We start from the raw sequence: 14310 nt of genomic DNA on the forward strand, positions 1-14310 counted from the left end.
CTTGTACATCTTAGAGGAAGAGATACCCTGTGTCTGCAGGCCCCCCTCATTCCCCACTCCCACATCATCCCCCTACATCATCATCCCCAATGGCATCCCACCTACACTATCCCCCTCACACCCACACAGCCCCACACAATCCCCACCCACACTATACCACAACACCATCCCCCCTACACCAACCCCCACACTCCACCAGAATCATACTCCTGCCTCCACATCATCAACCCCCACACGATTTACCCCCAGCAAGGACCCCGTGCAGGTGCCCCCTGTGGGACATGCTCAGCCTCCCCTGCTTTCTTTGCATACCCTAATCCCATCAGAAGCCCAGGTGTCCCATAGAGTACCCAGGGGTTGCAGGGAGGAGGAAAGACATGGAGCCCCCGACAGGGTGGGTGCAGATGAGTGGTGCAGAGGATGCACAGTGCCCTGCCTCCACACACTGCCCCTCCTGGAGGGCGGCACATCCTGCACAGGACACCAGCCCCTAACCCAGAGGGACCTGGGCTGACCTGGCTGAGTTGATTTGAGCCCCCCCCCAGGCCCAACACAAAGACTAATGGGATCCAGCCCCCCATGGCCCTGGCCAGCCCTGGATTCTGGCCCCGGGCTGAGTGAGCCCTCTCAAAGCTGGATGTGGCCTCTTTGGCCCTGGGTGTACCCCACAGAACCAGGTCGCTGACTTAGGGCACCCTTTGGATCCTGGGACACCCCAGGGTGGGGAGAGCAGAGGTAGGCCGGTGGGCCAAACTCGCACCCACACCATGAAGCAGGCTGCTCCAGGTGCTGGGGCCCCAGGGAGCCCGAGGCCGGGGTCCAGCTGCTCTGCGGGGACCCTGCACAGGAGCCCATGAGCTGCAGGTCCAGGTCAGCTCTGCTGTCGTCAGAACGGTCTCTCAGGCTGAAACCTCAGGACATGCGCCCCCCACCCGGATTCCACACATGCTCCCAGGTGGGGGACTCCAGCACCCACACCCACAACCTGTGTCATTCTTGTCCTCTCCCCTAAAGGACAGAAAAGTCTCTCTCACCATGGGAAGGCACGCACCCTCGGCGCTGAGCCCGTTTGCTGTAGAAAGTCAATAAAGTGTTGTGGTGCGAAAATGCACAGCCAGCCCATTTCTGTGTCTCCCAGAACACTGTGCACGGAGCTTGGAGAGACCCCCAGAGAGGAGGAGGGGGCACCAACCAGGCCCCATCAGCCCCTGAAAGGGGCGCCACCATGCACACCCAGCTGATGTCCCCATGTGCCTTCCAGGGGTGGCCAGATGCCAGGGTCAGGACCTGACAGACTTTACTGGGACTCAGGCTGTGCCCCGCAGGCCAGGAGGGGCTGGGACAGAGTGACAGCCAGGAAGCCTCAGGTCACCAGGATCTGTGCAAAGCCACCTGGAGGTCTGTGCTCCCTCTGTCCAGGGGGCCTGGGTTGGCTGTGTTCCGGGGCCCTTCCTCCACCCATCATCCCCGTGACTGTGTGCCTGGGGCATTGAGGGCCTCCCCAGGGTGGCCCCGATATCTGGCTCCCTACTGGAGAGGCATCGGGGAGAAGAGAATCAGCCGACACATGGTGGGCCCCACTGCCGGACATGAGAATGTGGCCGAGCTGGACCTTCCAGCTCAGCTGACCCTCCAGTAGAAAGTCACTGCACAAGCGAGCACCGGGTCAGCCAGGAGACCCCAGCTAGCCGCCCAGCTCCAGCAACAGAAATGATGTTGTGCCAACCATTTCGGCATTTGGGTGACCCAGCCAGAGGATCCGATAGATTCACGTGATAGCTGCATGTGATATACACACACACCCCAAAACCAACAAAAGTCAGAATCCCCCTATTGTTGTCAAAAAACAGCTACATAATTCCATACATGACGCTGTGGTCCCCTATAAGATCCATGGAAGGCGGTATAAACCACGACTGCAGAGGTCCCGGAGGTATGGAGATGTGCCTGATGGGTTCCAACAAGGAGCACAGAGGGTCAGGAAGCATCCTACGGGGGGGTGGCCCTCCTAGGAAAGGATACCAGGTCCCTGTGAAGCCTATGGATGGTGAAATCTGTCCTCCTCCCTTTCAGCTTCTAGTTTTCCGCCTAAATGCCATTTTCCTCAATCATAATAGCAAAAATTTATTTTATGTTTTTAAATTTCTTTTTATTGGAGTCCAATTTGTATGAATTCTTTCTTCAGCAGGGGTGTCATTCAAGATAGAAGGAGAGTGACAGCTTGTCCCAGACAGGCAAAATATAAAGGAGTTCAGGACCACTTAACCAGTCCAGTAAGGAATTTTAAGAGGGACTGTTCCAGTGGGCGAAAAAAAGAGACCAAAAGCAACAAAGACTAGAAAGGACAAGAGAACGTCACTGGAAACACCAACTCTACCGGTAACACAAAGGCACAAAGTTCACATCTTTCAATAATCACTGTGAATTCTGATAGACTAAATGATCCAATCAAAAGATATAGGGTATCAGAGTAGCTTAAAAAACAGGATCCGGGATGCCTGGGTGGCTCAGGGGTTGAGCCTCTGCCTTTGACTCAGGGTGTGATCCTGGAGTCTGGGATCAAGTCCCATATTGGGCTCCTGGTGGGGAGCCTGCTTCTCTCTCTGCCTAATTTTCTGCCTCTCTATCTCTCTCTCTCATAAATAAAATCATTATTAAAAAAACAAGATCCATCTGTATGCTGCCTACAAGATGCTCACGTTAGACCTTTAGACACCAGGAAATTGAAAGTCAGAGGATGGAAAACCATCTATAAATGTAATGGATATCAAACGAAAGCTGGAGGACCCATACTTATATCAGACTAACTAGATTTGAAACGAAACCCTGGGGGACACCTGGTGGCTCAGTGGTTGAGCATCTGCCTTCGGCTCAGGGGGTGATCCTGGGATCCCAGGATCGAGTCCCACATCGGCCTCCCTTTGGGGAGCCTGACTCTCCTTCTGCATATATTTCTGCCTCTGCTTCTCTGTGTATCTTTCATGAATAATAAATAAAATATTTACATTTCAAAAAAGAAAGAACAAATACTTTAAGAAGCGATGAAGAAGGGCATTATTTCATAATTAAAAAGACTCTCTATCAAGATCAAACAACTAAATATTTATGCTGCCAATATGGGAGTATCTAAATATACAAACCAATTAACAACAAACGTACAGAAACTCACTGATAATAATACAATGACAGGGGATTTTAACACTCACTTATGGCAATGAACCAATCATCTATGCAGAAAATCTACAGGGGAACAAAAACCTTGACACACTGGACCAAAGGGACTCAACAGATATACTCTGAACATTTCTTCCTAAAGCAGAATACACATTCCTTTCAAGTGCACATGGGACATTCACCAGAACAGATCATATCATGGCCCACAAATCACCCCTCAACAGGTACAAGAGGTACAAGAAGACTGAAATCACACCATGTACATTTTCGGACCACGACGCTATGAAACGCTAAGTCAAAAGTATGAAAAAATTTGGACAGACTAAAAATACATGGAGATTATGAACATCCTACTAGAGAATGAATGGAGCAACCAGGAAATTAAATAGGAAATTTAAAACAAATGAAAATGAAAAAATGTTTCTCCAAACCTCTAGGATGTAGCAAAGGCAGTCCTATGAGGGAAGTATATAACAATACAGGCCTACCTCAAAAACAAGATGTCTCCCATACACAACCTAACCCTACACCTAAAGAGGCTGGAAAAGGAATAGCAAACAAAGCCTAAAGCCTGCAGAAGAAGGGAAAAAATAAAGATGAGAGCAGAAATAAACAATACAGAAAAAACAAAACAGTAGAAGGGAATAATGAAACTAAGAGCTGGTTCTTCAAAATAATTAATAAAATGGATCAAGCCCTAGACAGCCTTATCAACGAGAAAAGAGAAAACCTAAATAAATAAAATCACAAATGAGAGAAGAGACATCACAATCAACACCAGAAAAATAAGACAATTATAAGGGAATACTATGAAAGATTATACGCTAACATACTGGGAGACCTGGAGGAAATGGACAAATCCCTAGAAATGTGCAAACGAGCAAAACTGAAATAGGAAGAAATAGAAAATGTGAACAGACCCATAAGTAGCAAAGGAATTGAATCAGCAAGGCACCTGTGTGCCTCAGTGGTTGAGCATCTGCTTTGGCTCAGGTCATGAACCCGGGGTCCTGGGGGATCAAGTCCCACATCAGGATCCCCGCATGGAGCCTCATTTAACCTCTGCCTATACCTCTGCCTCTGTGTGTCTCTCATGAATACATAAATAAAAACTTAAAAAAAGAAAAAAGATAAAAAGATGAGAAAGGACCCAAATAAAATCACAAATGAGAAAAGAGAAATAACAACCAACACTACAGAAATACAAAGGATTATAAGAGAACATTATGAAAAATTATATGCCAGCAACCAAGAACCTGGAAGAAATAGATCAATTCCTGGAAATATATAACATAGCAAAAATGATGAAGAAATAAGAAACTTGAACAGACAGATAACCAGCAAGGAAATTGAATCAGCAATCAAGGATCTCCCAACAGGAGACGCTTAGATCAATAGAACAGAATGGAAATCCGAAACAAGATACAAACCTGTAACTCTATGATCCGATAATCGACAACAAGGCAGGAAGGAATATCCAATGGCACAAAGACAGTCTCTTCAACAAACCCTAACCCTGACCGCAGGATAAGAACAAATGGTGTTGGGAAAACCAGGCAGCCACATGCAGAAGAATGAAACTGGACCACTTTCTTACACCATATATATAAAAAATGAATTCAAAATGGATGAAAGACCTAAATGTGAGACCTGAAACCAATCAAAGAAGAAAAGATAGGCAGCAACGTCTTTGACATTGGCCATTGGATCTTCTTTCTAGATATACCTCTGAAGTGAGGGAAACAAAAGCAAATTCATCAAATTCAAAAAACTTCCACAAAGTGAAGGAAACAACCAAACCTAAAAGGCAACATACAAAATGAGAGGAGATATTTGTAAACAACACATCCAATAAAGATTTAGTATCCAAAATACATAAAGCAAATATAAATGTCAGCATCTTAAACACAAATTATCCAACTGCAGATGGGCAGAAGACATGAATGAACTTTGTCTCTGTCAAGACATCCAGATGGCCACCAGACACACAGAAAGACCATCAGCGTCACTCATCAGCACGGAAAAGCAAACCAAAAGCACAATGAGATGTCACCTGACAGCCGTCATAATGGCTAAAATTAACAACACAAGAAACAACAGGTGTTGGTGAGGCTATGGAGAAGGGGGAGCCCCCTTACACTCCTGCTGGGTATGCGAAAATGTGCAGCCACTGTGGAAAACAGTGTGGAGGGTCCTCAAAAATTTAAAAATAGGGGATCCCTGGTGGCGCAGCGGTTTGGTGCCTGCCTTTGGCCCAGGGCGTGATCTTGGAAAACCGGAATCGAATCCCACATTGGGAGCCTGGTACATTGGGCCTGCTTCTCCCTCTGCCTGTGTCTCAACCTCTCTGTGTGACTATATAAAAATAATTTGAAAAAAGAAGTTAAAAATAGAGCTACCCTCTGATTCAAAAATTAAACAGCTAGGTATTTACCCTGAGGATACAAAAGTAGTTTAGTAGATTCAAAGAGTGACACGCAGCCCAGTGTTGGTAGCAGCGTTATCAACAACAGCCAATCTGTGGATACAGCCCAAATGTCCATCAACAGATGAATGGGCAGAGACGATGTGGTAAATACACACACTGCGACATCACTGGGTCATCAGAAGGGATGAAATGAAGCCATTTACAATGACGTGGGAGAATTGTAAAGACTTATGCTAAATGAACTCAGTCAGTCAGAGAAAGACAGATACCACATACCATACAATTGCATTCACATGTGAATTTTAAGAAACCAAACAAACTGGCAAGGGGCGGAGGGGGGGATGAGAGAAGCAAACCAAGATACACACTCTTAACCACAGTGAATAAACTAATCAATACCAGAGGGAGGTGGGGGGGGAAGGGGAATCAGGGGTTTGAGATAGTGGAAGTGACCTCTGACCACTACCAGGCGTTGTATCCAAGGGTTGAATCACTATGTGGTAAACCTGAAACTATATCATACTGTGTTTACAAACAGGAATTCAAGTAAAACTTTAAAATAATAATTGGTAGTATTGATGAAACATGAGCGCACTAGAGATAAAATCAGAAAGGCAACTGAAAATCCAAATAAAGAGAATTTAGAGCCACAAAACCCCTCCTTAGCTCAGCTCAGGAGAAGACTGCCATGCCTATTCTCACCCAAGCAGAAGCCTGGATTTTGATTCTCTGGGGAGGACACAGACTTGGTGGAGTCAGGCTACCTTTAACCCAAAACATAAATAGAGTTCATAAAACTAAACTGCCCAAGATATTAGGAGTCCCAGTGCAGGCACATGCCAAGACCCAAACTCTACCCATACACAGACATAAGCCTAACCCTACACTTCAGCCTAATGTTAACCTAAACCTTAAACAAGACCTATCACTAATCGAAAACCAAACACAAACCCAAGACCAAAACACATGCACTAAACCTTCCTGCCAAGCCTCACCCTAAATCCTAAACCTATTCTAAACCCTTAACCCCGACCCCTACCTTAAATCTACCCTAACTCTAACCTCTAAACCTAAACTTAACTTAATGTACTCAAATCCTATTCCTAACCTTAATCTGTACCCTAACCCTAACCCTCTAATACTAATCCTATCTCATACCACAAACTGTACCCTAACCCGTACCCTAAAACCAACCCCTAACCCAATCCCTAACCCTATATCTTACCCGTTTCCAAAACCGTACACTGACCCTGACCTGACCCTAACCCCTAACCAAACACTAACACTACCCCTAGCCCTAACCCCTATCCTAATCCTAACCCTCACCCTAACCCTAAACCTAGCCCTAACTTTAACTCTAACCCTTAACTCTAACCCCTAACCCTAACTCACACCCTAATCCCTAACCCTAACTGCAAACCTAAGCCCAACCCTAACTCTAACCATAACCCTAACCCCAACTCCGAACCTCCTGCCCTAATCCCTAAAGCCTAAACCCTAACCCTAACTCTAAATCCTGCCCCTACCCCTAACCCACATCCTAACTCCTAACCACTGACCCTTACTCTTATCCCTCACTCTAACCTCTAATCCATAACCATAAGCATAATCACTAACACCTAACATCTAACCTAAGGCTAACCACCAACTGCCTCCACTCCCCTGACCCTACCATTCATTCTACCCATTCACTTACCCTGTGGTTCTGAGGAGTCTCTTCTAATATGGACGTGGCCCCCAACAGCACCTCCAGAGTCCTCCAGGTGGTCCTGAGGAAGCCGGGCTCTGTGAGTGCGGACATGGCCCCACGTGTTCCTGAGTCATAGTCAGCGGGTCCTGAGGACGCCGGGTCTCCTGTCACTGTGGAGTATGCTTCACATCCTCTGGAAGCCTCACAGCAGGTCCTCAGGAGGCTGGGGGCTCCTGTCAGCCTGGACATGACCCCACGCCCCCCAGAAAACTCACCGTGGGTCCTGAGGAAGCTGTGGGCTCCTGTCAGCATAGACCCAGCCCCATATATACCAAAGCCGAAGTGCAGATCCTGAGGAGGACGGGTGTCCTGTCAGTGTTGACATGGCCCCACATTTTCCTCAAGCCTCACCATAAGACCTGAGGAGGCTGGGGTCTCCTGTCAGCATGGACCTGGCCCCAAATCTTCCCAAACCTTCACAGTGTGTCCTGAGGAGGCTGGCTATTCCTGTCAGTGTGCATGAGGCACCCACATCTTTCTTAAGCCTCACCAGAGGCCCTGACAAGGCTGGGGTCTTCTGTCCGCATGGACGCATCCCCATATTTCCCGAAGACTACACCAGGGGTCCTGAGGAAGTCAGCGTCCTGTTGTGTCGACGTGACCACACGTACACCCAAATTGTCACCGAGGGTTCTGAGGAGGGCGCGGCTCCTGTCACCCTGAATGCGGCCCCCAGCTTCCAGAAGCCTCAACTTATATCCTGACGGGCCTGGGAGTTCCTACCAGAGTGGACGTGGTGCCACATCTTCCTGATGCCTCCCCGCGGATCCTGAGGTGGCCCAGGGGCTCCTGTCAGCGTGGATGTGGGCCCACAATATTCTGAATCATCCCCGTGGGTCCTGAGGCAGCCCAGGGTCTCCTATCAGGGTGTATGTGGGCCCACATCTTCCTGAAGCCTCACCACGTGTCCTGAGGAGACTGGGGCTCCTGTCAGCGTGAACGCGGCCCAATGTCCCCCTTTAGACTCCCTGCGCATCCTGAGGAGGCTGTGGCTCATCAGGGTGGACGCGTCCCCATGTCCTCCTCAGGCCTTCCCAGCACAGGCTGGCTCCTGTTAGTGCAGGCAGAGGAGGCCTACTGCACATGCAGGCCCCCTGGGTGGGGCCTGGGCTCCGGCGCCCCCTTCGGGCCACTAGGCGCTGCAGGAGGCTGTGCAGGAGGCAGCTTGCTGGTGCAGGGGGCAGCACCTGCCTCCTTCCAGGCTCCAGCTGTGGCCTGTTAGCATCGGAAACGTCTCACTGAAACGGAGCCCAACACCCTGCTTCCCCAGAAATACTTAAGGACAAGGAATTGGAGCCCACAGACTGCAAAATGAAATGTGGACCAGACTTTTACCATGTCCTGCAAAACTCATTCAACCCTCTTCCACTGTGGGCGGGACCACGGGCTGGTGCAGCCGCCCTGGAAACAGTGTGGAGGCTCCTCAGGAAGTTACAAATAGAGCCGCCCTGCGACCAGCAGGTGCAGGGCCTGGAGCTGACTCCAAAGATACAGATGCAGTGAGACTCGGGACACCAGCACCCAAATGTCCACAACGGCCGGGTCCACAGTAGCCACACTGTGGGAGAAGTCTCGGTGCCCTCAGGCAGATGATGGATAAAGAGGATGGGAGATAGATGATGGTCATAGAGAGAGGAATGGTACTCAGCTATCAAAGAGAAGGAAATCTTGCCATTTGAAATGACGTGGATAGAACTAGAGAAATCATGTTAAGTGAAATAAGTCAGTCGGGAATGAGAATGACCATGTGGTGTCATTCATAGGTGGAATTAAAGAAGCAAAGCAGATGAACATCTGTGAAGGGAAGGAAAAACAAATAAGATGAAAACAGATGCAGGAAATACCAACTCTTAATTATAGGGAACAAACTGAGGGTCGCTGGAGGGTAGGGGACGGGCGAGGGGATAACAGGGGACGGGCATGAAGAAGGGCACGTGATGTCACATGCACTGCTGTTATCTCCAACTGGTGAATCCCTGAATTCTTCCTCTGAAAGTATAATACACTATACGTTAATTATTGGGTTTAAATTAAATTAAGTTAAAAAAAATCAGTGGTATCAGAGCACAATTCCTTCTGGACTCTCTGTTCTGCTCCTTCAGCTTATGCCGGGACCACCCCCCATGGGTCTGGTTTGTTTAAGTAGGCTCCACACCTCGTCCATGGCCCAGCCCAGGGCTAGAACTCACGACCCCGAGATCAGGACTGGAGGTGAGGTCAGGTGTCGAATGTTTAACCAACAGAGCCAGCCAGGGGCCCCAGAACAACACTGCTATATCCTGTGTCTCTGTGACATCGTTTGAAATAGGAAAGTGCTGTGTCCCGCTCTGTCCTGCTTCCCCAATACTGATTTGCTGTCCAGGGTCATTTGTGGGGGCCGATAGATGTTATGGGGTTTTTTTTCCTATTTCTAAGACCTGCCACCATGATTTTGATACGAATGACATTGAAACTGAGGGTCGCTTCAGGAACTGTGGACATTTTCACAAGATGAGACTCCCACCCCACGAGCCCAGGACGGCCTCCCAGTGACTGGTATGATCACTGGACAAGTCTTGTGCTCCTTTGGTTCTGTCTCATTATTTATTCTCTGTGATGCTCCTGAGAAGGGAGTCACGTCCTTCATTTCCTTCCCGAGTGCTCATTGTCGGGACACAGCAAGGCTACTCTGCTCTGTAGGGTCAGTTTGTGTCCCCTGACTTTACTGAACTCACTCCTTAGTTCTAACAGGTTTTGGTGGAGGCTCTCAGGTTTCCTGTTTGTAGTACCACGTCTTCAGCATATAGGGACAGTGTGAGTTCCCCTTCCAGTTGTGGAACCTTTACTGTTTACATCATAATGTCCTAGAGAGCCCCACAATAGAATCAAAACTGAGTTCAGGCCAAGGGCAGGAAGCCCCTATTAGAATGAGAACAGAGCTCAATGCCCTAGAAGGCCCCATATCAAAATGTAAACAGAACTTGAGGAATTGCTCCAGCCCTCCTGGAGGTCCCCGAGACGAGCTCTTAAAACTAAGCTAAAACCCACGTCGGGGTCCAAGTCCCTGCTCCGCTATGTCGGGTGTACTTGGACACTAGCTCGAGCTTGTAAATAAACCCTCGTGTGTTTGCATTGGTGTTGGCTTCTCGGTGGTTTCTCGGATTCGCAATCTTGGGCACAACAGTCTGAGATAAAAAAACAAAACCAAAAGAAGCTCGGACGCAGGCAGAGTAAAAGCAGGGTTCTGAGAGAAGCAGCAGAGACCCGGGGGGTTGGCAGCTCTTCTGTCCAGGCCCCTGCAGATGGGGGGGGTGGGATGCTCAGCCCCAGCGCCAGAGGACCCAGCGTCCCCACCCGCATCCCGCCCATCAGCAGGGAGACTCAGGGAGCAGCACAGCGCCGCCCACTGGAGGCCAGAGGTGCTGACGCCCACCCTGCCTCTGACCCCGCAGTTGCATCTACCACACAGATGTGCACCTGAGAATCAGCACCAAGACCCATCCCGAGACCCTGCACAGACCATTCGCTGCCACCAAGTTGTTGGACCACAGAGGCTGCAGAGCTTCAGCTCTGCCTGGAAAGTAGGGTCTAGCTTCCTTTGTACTTTGTGCTTTATTTTCATGTATTTTCTTTGATTCTATTTTATAAATTGCCTTATTTTAATTTTTATGTATGTACCTTATATATTTCTTATATTTACTTTCATGGTACTTTAATTGTTTTTCTTACTTTGGGATTTATAATCTTTAACAAACAGGCCAAAATAATCTGGTGGGGTTTTTTTTGGGGGGGGGCAGTTGCTCTTGTTTTTCTTGTTTTTTCTTTTTCTTCCTTCTTTCTTTTCTGGAAAAAATAATGAGATGGAGAAATTCACCTCAATAAAATAACATGAGGTTCTACTCACAGCCAGGAAGTTCATCAATACACATATATGATGTCTAACTACAGTTTAAAACAATGATTATAAAGATAGCAGCTGGGCTGGAAAAAGAGCACAGAAGAAAACTAGAGAATCCCTTACTGTAGAAATAAAAGAAGTAAAATCTAGTCAGGCCAATGTTAAAAATGCTATAACTGAGATGCAGTCCCAAGTGGAAGCCTTCAAAACAAGAAAGGTTATGGACCACAGAGACAGACGTAGGGATGTCAGCCACTTATAAATCAATAACATTCATATCATAGGAGACTCAGAAGATGAAGAGAGAGAAAAGGTGGGCCTTGCTCAGACATTAGAAACGACAAATACTCACCATTTGCTTCAAAGTGGATGGAACTGGAAGGTATTATGCTGAGTGAAGTAAGTCAATCGGAGAAGAACAAACATTGCATGTTCTCATTCACTTGGGGAATATAAATAAGAGTGAAAGGGAATATAAGGGAACAGAGAAGAAATGTGTGGGAAATATCAGAAATAGAGACAGAACATAAAGACTCCTAACTCAGGGAAATGAACTAGGGGTGATGGAAGGGGAGGAGGGCGGGGGTGGGGTGAATCCACGACGGGTACTGACAGGCTGAGCACTGGGTGTTATTCTGTATGTGGGCAAATTGAACACCAATAAAAAGTAAATTTATTATTAAAAAAAAAAAAGAAAGAAAAAGTGGAATCTGTGTGGCTCAGTCTGTTAAGCTTCTGCCTTAGGCTCAGATCATGATCCAGGTCCCAAGGCAGGCTCCCTGTTCAGCAGGGAACCTGATTCTCCCTCTCCATCTGCCTCTCCCGCTCATGCTTTATCTCTCCTCTCTCTTTCAAATAAATAAATGATATCTTTTAAAAGAAACAAACTCAGAAGGAAGAGAAATCTCCCATGTAGAAGAATTTCAAAGAAGTTGTGCAGACATTCCACCCTCAAGTTGATTAGCATAGCCTCCCAATCTTATGTATGGAATATACATAGTAACTTCCTTCTACAAAATATAATATGAAAATATTTATATAAAAATGATAATATAATAATAATACTAATAATACTAATAATAATAGGAATCACTTTACTACGGAGAAAGCTGACAAACACTACCTCAGCAAGATGATCAGATCGATACCAAGACTGATAAATCATGTTGATAATATCTATCCTTTATATGATATACTAAAAATGGCATTATATATCTGTATATAATCCACAAAAAGAGTTCAATCATGAGATAAACAACAGACATTTCCCAACTGAGGTAAATTTTACAAAATACTCTACTTCTCAAAGTGTTCCAGTTCAACGACAACAAGGAAAGGCTGAAAGACTTCACAATCCAGAGGAGCCTAAGAAAACATGAGTACAAATGGAATGTGATATGAGGGATGGTAACTTAGCAAAAACTAAGGAAATCTGAATAAAATATGGTCTTTGGTTAATGCGAAAATTTTAATATTGATTCAAGGCTAATATTTGTACCTTCCTAATATACCACCACCATCATATCCCTACCCCACAAGATCCACCCCCACTCCATCAGCCCCCAGCAAGGACCCAGTGCAGCTGCCCCCTGTGGGACATGCTCAGCCTCCCCGGGGTTCTCAGGATACCCTGCTCCCATCAGAAGCCCGATTGTCCCATAGAGAACCCAGAGATTGCAGGGAGGAGAGAAGGCAGTGATCCCCGAAAGGCTGGGTGTAGGTGAGTGGTGCAGAGGACACATTGGACCCTGTCTCCGCCCACTGTCCCTCCTGGAGGGCGGCACACCCCGCACAGGACACCAGGCCCTAACCCAGAGTGACCTCGGCTGACCTGGCTCTGTGCTCTGTGGGGGCTAGGTTGATTTGAGCTCCTCCCAGGCCCAACACAAAGACTAATGGGATCCAGGCCCCCAAGGTCCTGGCCAGCCCTGGATTCTGGCCCCAAGCTGAGCGAGCCCTCTCACAGCCGGATGTGGCCTCCTGGGCCCTGGGCATGCCCCACAGATCCAGGTTGCTAACCTAGGGCAGGCCTTGGGTTCCCGGGACACCCCAGGGTGGGGAGAGGATGGATAGGCCAGTTGGCCCCACCCGACCCCACACCAGGAGGCAGGCTCTTCCAGGTATTGGGGCCCCAGAGGGCCCAAGGCAGGGGTCCAGCTGCCCTGCGGGGGCCCAGTGCAGGAGCCCATAAGCTGCAGGTCCAGGTCATCTCTGCTGTCCTCAGAACAGTCACTCAGGCTGAAATCTCAGGACACACGCCCCCACCCGGAGTCCACACATGCTCCCACGATGTGGACTCTAGCACCCGCCCCTCCACACCGTGTGATTATTGCCCTCCCCTAAAGGACAGAAAGGTCTCCCTCCCCAGGGGAAGGCGCGTATTAGGCTCTGAGCCCCTTTGCTGTAGAAAGTCAATAAAGTGTTGTGCGAAAATGCACAGCCAGCCCCTTTCTGTGTCTCCCAGAACTCTATGCATGGAGTGTGGAGAGACACCCAGAGAGGAGGATGGGGCACCATCCAGGCCCCAAACAGCCCCTGCAGGGGCGCCACCAGGTACACAGAGCTGACATCCCCACGTGCCTTCCAGGGGCAGCCAGACGCCAGGGTCAGGACCCCACAGACTTTACTTGATCTCAGGCTGTGTCCCCCGGGCCAGGAGGGGATGGGACAGAGTGACAGCCAGGGAGCTTCAGGTCACCAGGGTCTGTGCACAGCGACCTGGGAGGTCTGTGCTCCCTCTGTCCTGAGGGCCGAGGATGGCCGAGTTCTGGGGCACTTATTACCCTCCCCGCATCCCCATGCCTGTGTGGCTGGGGCACAGAGGGCCTGCGGGGCGTTCAGCGTGCCCCTGGAAGGGATGTCAGGACACCACGCCCTGGTGTTGTGCCCAAGATTGTAAATCAGGGAAACCACCAAGGAGCCCACACCGATGGAAACTCCCGAGGGTTTCTTTACAAGCTGGAGCTTGGGTGTAATTGCACCCAACACAGCGGAGCAGGGACGTGGATCCTGAGACTAAGAGGCATAGCAGCTTTATAGAGGCCAGTGGCCCATGGGATATGCAGAAAGTTGCACAGTCAT

Source organism: Canis aureus, chromosome 28 (assembly GCF_053574225.1).
Source record: "Canis aureus isolate CA01 chromosome 28, VMU_Caureus_v.1.0, whole genome shotgun sequence".
NCBI lineage: Eukaryota > Metazoa > Chordata > Mammalia > Carnivora > Canidae > Canis > Canis aureus.